Source organism: Caretta caretta, chromosome 17 (assembly GCF_965140235.1).
Source record: "Caretta caretta isolate rCarCar2 chromosome 17, rCarCar1.hap1, whole genome shotgun sequence".
In the NCBI taxonomy this organism is placed as follows: domain Eukaryota; kingdom Metazoa; phylum Chordata; order Testudines; family Cheloniidae; genus Caretta; species Caretta caretta.
The window spans coordinates 6,954,749-6,961,674 of NC_134222.1; positions in this window are offsets into that span (position 1 = coordinate 6,954,749).

The window sequence follows — 6,926 nt, forward strand, 5'->3', positions numbered from 1 at the left end:
ACCTTTTAGAAAATTATAGGGTCTTAATGAAGCCTTGTGGGATGACTGAACATCTTGACTGATTGAGGTGGGAAGAATTAGCAGAATACAAGGCACGGCATTGCTATGATGGTTCTAGGTGTGATATAAGTCTAAGACTAGGATCTTCAAAGGAGACTAAGGGAGTTAGGAACCATACTCCCATTGAAATTCAACAGCATTGGGTACCTCTTACACTTCTTTGAAAATCCCAGCCTAAATAAAATCAAATTTTGTGTTGCTTTCTGTTTCAAAGAGTAGAGACTTTCTCCTTTCAAAAGGATAACACATTGCACTTGCCGGGTGGTAACTGGAAAGGCTGGGGGAGAAAGGGGTTTTTTAGAAGTAACTCTGGGAATAAACTACTTTAAGTAACATTTACTAGGGAAAAATTATCAAACCCCCACCACACACTGAGTAGGCAGATAAATAAAATTGTTCTGTCCCTTTGTACAGTTAGGGTAATTATGCCAGCTGTGATTCAATTATGCCTGTGTGCCGGGGAGTCTTTATGTGTAACCTCAATGCTCTCATCTCATTTCAAATCTCTCCTGAAAAATCACTCTGATAAGTGAATCAATAATATTCTGTGGCCAAAATGTTGAAATACGGATGCCTACAATCAGCCATCTAAAACCATATTTTAAGTAGATGTAAAATTTGGTAGGGCAAATAGATTATATATCTAATTTTTCCCACAGAAGAGCGTAACACTCCCTGTCCCCTTAGTCAAACACACTGTATTGTGACAGTATACCCAAGGGAAATATCCTCCATTTTCTCTGGCAGCACTTCGTTTATAATAATTCTTAGTAATGATAGAGTGCTCTACACTTTCAAAATGCTGTGCAAACATTAACTAATTAATCTTTCCACCAGGGCAGCTCTTTTAGTGCAAGATTATGCAGATTTCCAATAAGCAAAGATTTGTGAAGCAGTTTCTTTTTAAAAATATAAAAAGTAAATACAAAATATCAGGTTGTAGGGTTGCTATTACTTTATTTAGGTGTAAACATAGGTGCTGTCATAAACATACAGCTAAGGGTAGCCTAAAATCCCTCCTTTACCTGTAAGGGGTTAAAAAGAAAAGGAGTACTTGTGGCACCTTAGAGACTAACCAATTTATTTGAGCATGAGCTTTCGTGAGCTACAGCTCACTTCATCGGATGCATACCGTGGAAACTGCAGCAGACTTTATATATACACAGAGAATATGAAACAATACCTCCTCCCACCCCACTGTCCTGCTGGTAATAGCTTATCTAAAGTGATCATCAGGTTGGGCCATTTCCAGCACAAATCCAGGTTTTCTCACCCTCCACCCCCCCCCACAAACTCACTCTCCTGCTGGTAATAGCCCATCCAAAGTGACAACTCTTTACACAATGTGCATGATAATCAAGTTGGGCCAGTTCCTGCACAAATCCAGGTTCTCTCACCCCCTCACCCCCCTCCCAAAAACCACACACACAAACTCACTCTCCTGGTGGTAATAGCTTATCCAAAGTGACCACTCTCCCTACAATGTGCATGATAATCAAGGTGGGCCATTGGACAGTGGAGTGAGAGGAGGTATTGTTTCATATTCTCTGTGTATATATAAAGTCTGCTGCAGTTTCCACGGTATGCATCCGATGAAGTGAGCTGTAGCTCACGAAAGCTCATGCTCAAATAAATTGGTTAGTCTCTAAGGTGCCACAAGTACTCCTTTTCTTTTTGCGAATACAGACTAACACGGCTGTTACTCTGAAACCTGTAAGGGGTTAAGAAGCTCAAATAACCTGGTTGGCATCTGACCAAAAGAACTAATAAGGGAAGAAGATCCTTTCAAATCTGTGGGGGTAGGTTTTGTTTGTTCTGTCTCGGGACACAGAGGGACCAGGCAGGAAAAAACCCTCTCCTAAAACCCTACCTGAAATAAGCATCTACGTTTACAAAAATTGTAAGTAAAGCCAGGAAATGCGTTCGATTATCTTTTGTTTTAGCTTGTGAATTTTCCCTATGCTAAGAGGGAAGTTTATTCCTGTTTTTTGTAACTTTGAAGTTTTGCCTAGAGGGGAATCCTCTGTGTTTCGAATCAATAATATTCTGTGGCCAAAATGTTGAAATATGGATGCCTACAATCAGCCATCTAACACCATATTTCTGCTCTCAACTACTGTAAATAGGGGTTTTAATCTATTTATCACTAAACAAAAATTAGCTAGTGTGCATGTATTTGTAATAATTTTTATATCTGCTCTTTCCCCAGCTTTCTTTTGTCAATAGTCATTTAGTATTCAGGTTGCAAAACATTTATAATCCAAATTAGTACTTAATTCTGATTAACAACTTTATAACCCTGAATAAAAAAAAATATTTATTTATTTCAGGATTTAATGAAAAGATATTTGTCTCACATTTGGGAAATCAATGCTCCATTATTATGGTTGGAGTTTAAATTTGTTTAATTGAAAAGTAAACTTCTGGGGGATTTTTTATCCCTTTAGTAGTTATTGCTAATACAAATTCTGCATGTCATGAAGGTCAGTTACACCACTGTCAATCTGGACTAATTCCACCAAAGTTAATGGAGTTAATCCAGATCTACGGTAGCGTATATCTTCCTTGACTTCAATGGAGTTACTCTGGATTTTCACTCATGTCACTGACCTGTATAATAAGATGTAATCTATTCAGGCAAAACTCACATCTGTTCCAATTGAAGATGCCTAAGGAGTTCAGGATCAGGTCCATAGATAGGGCATGCCTACAGATATTGGCAAAGGTCCTCATTTCATATCACTAATGCCTGTCCAAAAAGGAAACCAAGAAGTGTAGGAAAGCAATGCAGCTCTGAACCTTCATCATATAATGCTCGGGATCAATTATTTTTCCGTAATTTTTCTCCTTCATTCCTCCTGTTTTTCCTGGCATTTCTAATATTTCCACTGCCTGTCACCTGCCAGTTACACTTAAGCATTGGCTATTAAAATGTGACAATAGCAGGCAGTGAATAGGTTTCTCTAGATCGAGTGTAATAAATAAGTGCGAAGAGGCTGGGCAGCGTTAGCCAGAGGCACACTGAATCTGCGGAGCCATTTACATGTAGGTCATGTAGCACTTAAGAAGATTCACATATATCAGAAAGGAATTTGGCTTTAATGAAAAAAGGCTAGAGCTTGTTCTGACCTACAACATGGTAACTAATGACAGGAGTACCTTGACTAATTGCAGGTATTACTTATAATGGGCTATTAATCATCATAAATATTTCTGCTTTCTGAAGGAGGACCTCTCAGGTTAAGCAAGGTTGTGTAGGTCTCTGGCTTTCCTTCTTCCCAACCATCCATTTCATCCTTCTAGTGTCTAGCGACATAAGATGTGAAACATTCATTCTTCAGCTTCCCAAACCTGCGTGTATAATTTAGTAATTAGAAGGCTGGGAGTTACAATTCATTGAAGACCTTTAGTTTGCTAATTGAACTATGAAATATCTTTTTCTGCTGGTTTTCCTGTACCTTTTTAAAAAACTTCCTGTAAGCAGTAAACAATGTGAACTTCCCAGGCTGATTTCAGGGATTTTGGAAATCGGCTTGTCTTTGACAATAAAAATGGAGAGGCTGAGTAAGGGAATCATTCTGTAGGTATTAGCAAGCTTATGTTTGTACAGAGAAGTTGGCTGGAGGAGGACATGCTGTTTGTTCAAAGCCATGTTCTGACTAGCCACTTGGACCTTTTTGAGGTCACATTTGTATCAACTTCCAATGATGCACAGCTGGTACCTTATCACTAAAAGCCATCATCATCAATGATATGATATGTGGGTAAAAAAATTAATGAGAAGATAAAGCAAATAGAAACTATCTGGGAGCAGAGGATATATATATATATATATATATTTATATATATAGTGACAAAGCTCTGTCCTTGCCTCCATGGGTCCCACATTTCCTGGCAGATTTTGCTAATCTCAGAGGCTCACTGTGATCTTCCACATAACCCTTCTCTCTCTAGAGACAAGGGTCACAGTCTACTGAGCCATTTTCATCATAAGCCAGCGAAGGAGGGGAGGAGAAGTTATCCTTCCTTGCACAGTCTCTGTTCTCTCCCAGTCTCAGTGATTACTCAGGGGGCAAAGGTGGGGGGAGCCCAGGCCCACCCTCTATTCCAGGCTCCAGCCCAGGGACCCTAATAGTATCAGCTATGGTAGCTGACCTTTTAGAAACATGACATGTACAATTCCCTGGGCTACTTCCCCCACAGCAGCCCTCACTTCCTCAAGCTCCACTTCACCCTTACCTCAGGGCCTCCTTCCTTGTGCCTAATATGGTATGTATTACTCAGTCTCTCCAACAGCACAACTTCCTCCCACAGCTCCTTACATGCACACCCACCTGACTAACTGGGAGGCTTTTAACTAGTTTCAGCCAGCCCCTCATTGGCTTCAGGTGCCCCAATCAACCTAGCATTCTCCCTACCTTCTGGAAAGTTCTTAATTGGCCCCAGGTGTCTTAATTGACCTGGAGCAGTTGCCATTTCACTGATCCTGGTACCAGAGATTTGTTTAGCCTGGAGCTAATATATCTATCTCCCATTAGTTTTCTATAGCCATCTGGCCTTGCCAGATATGCTTGCCAGTATATATACAATACACTACACACGTGTGAGTATATAACCAATAGTTCCAGACTCCTTTTCTGCAATCTGTGATGTGAGATAATGTGGGACTGTAAGGTCTGCCTGCTGGTAAGGTCATAATGATTGAAACATTCCTGTATTTTGGGTGTGGTATGTTTTGCAGGTTCAATGTTTGTTCAGTGTTTATCAACTAAAACCTGATTTAGTAAATAAAAAATGTTGGCCTTTTATGTCAAGAACTGTAACTGAACAAGTGGAGGTGGGAAAGTGACTACAAGTTCATGTCAACATTTCATGAAGGTGTTGGCTAAATTATATATATAGTTAAATAACAGACCCCCAGTTCTACTATTTTGAAAATAACTAAGGGAAATCTTTAAAAGAATGTTTCTGCTTTGACATAAATAAAAGATATTACCTGGGATTTTCAAAAGAGCCTAGTTAGATGCTCAAGTTCCACTGAATTGGAGTTGGAGATCTACCTCCCTCAAGCACCTTTGAAAATCCCAGCTAGCGCTATTTATTGTTAGCCTACAGGTGCAGAAGTTCTGATAGTAGACAGACTTTATGAGACAACATCAGAAACTCACGATAAATGTGTGCAGCCTTATGCTCCATTTAATGTGAAAGGGTATAGGGCTATGGAACTTCTCTCGTCTAGTTCACGTGTTTACCTCTGGCCCAGGTTGACAGCATCTGAATATGATTGTGACCAGATTAATGTTTAGTGGTTTAGGTGAGGAGATCCGGTTGTCTTGGTCTAGATTGTGGACAAAGCGGCCACCACATTCCATCCTGTTTTTGACCATCTCAACCAATCGTGGATTGCACGAGCTATGAAGAAGTGAACTATGCTAGTGGAGAACAATACTTAAGCTCGTTAGTGAGGTAGTGTGAGTCAGACTGACCCGTGACTGCTGATGCTGTACTAAATGGAGGCCTTCAGAGTTCACAGGGCTGTCACTTAGGTACCCTTCACAAGTGCTAAATTCACCTGAAATTAAGGGGGGAAAGCCATTCCTTTGATGGCTCTGATGTTACAGCAGTTCTGTGTAGGCTGCAGTTTGTACTCACAGTCATGAGCCACATTTATCATTTTGAAGGCAAATTTAAAAATTCTGTTTATGGGGCATTTGAGTTTTACACTCCCAGAGCTCAGCTGCAGAGGCAGATCACAGAAATGATCAGCTATCGTAGCAAGTATGGACAAGGGGTGGCCTAGCTCAGCCAGCAAATGCACCTTCAACCCTGTTAGCTTAATGAGCATGAATAGGCCTTTTCAGAGATGTAAACTAGTTTGATTTAGCTAAGACAATTGACAAACAAAAATCTCAGTTTAATTAATTTTAGGGGAGGAAAACTCCCCCCACTCTCCCCAGCAAGACAGGGCCCAATAGAGAAAGGTAGGTGGAAGGAATACAGTATCACGTTGCCCACAAAGGCCCAACAAGCTGCCAACGAAGCAGAAAGCCTGCGTTCAGTGAAATGTGCTCCTCCTACTGCTCCATCAGCTGTTAGCAAAACCTTCAGATTCAAAAGTGGTTCCACTTCATTGTTTTGTTTAATCTTTATGCTTTAAAAAACAAACAGAAGATTTTCCAGATCTCCAGCAGGGGTGAATGTGAGGGGGATGCCATTTCTTTTGTGATGGAGAAAGTTGCCTTGTTGTGCCCAGGGGTGAGCTGGTGTCTGCTGGGCGTTAGCATGATGTCAAGCATGATGTCATTGCCACAGGAACAATGTCGAGTTGTGGCTTGACTCTTTTGAGATGGGGGTCAACCTTTCAGTCACTTTTAGATTAAATCTTTCCATTTGATCTTGTATTATTAATTACCTGCACTTCCTCTCTTCACACCACTTCCTCTTTTGTTGCTGTGGATCTTACTATAGAGAAATCCTTCAGTGCTGTTCCTAGTGACTCAGTATTGTTGTATGCATGACAGGATACAGAATAGCTTTTATTAAACATGTTTCTTTTTACATCACAGAATTTCTTGACAAGAGATAATGCTATTCTCTTACACAGAGACAACACTGTGAGATGGAAGATCTATATTCCCGTCAATTTCAATTATGTTGATAAATTGCAGTGTTTCACTTTATGAATGACACATTTTTGGATTCAGGTCTGCATTTTTCCCTTTGTCACAGAGAAGAGAATTTTTTTAACAACAGCAACAGCTTTGCGAAGTTCATCTGTTCCCACAGAGTTCACTCCAGCAGCCTGATTAATATTATCACAGTGCTGAGCACTTCTGCATATACAGCATAATCACACAAGTTGCTAC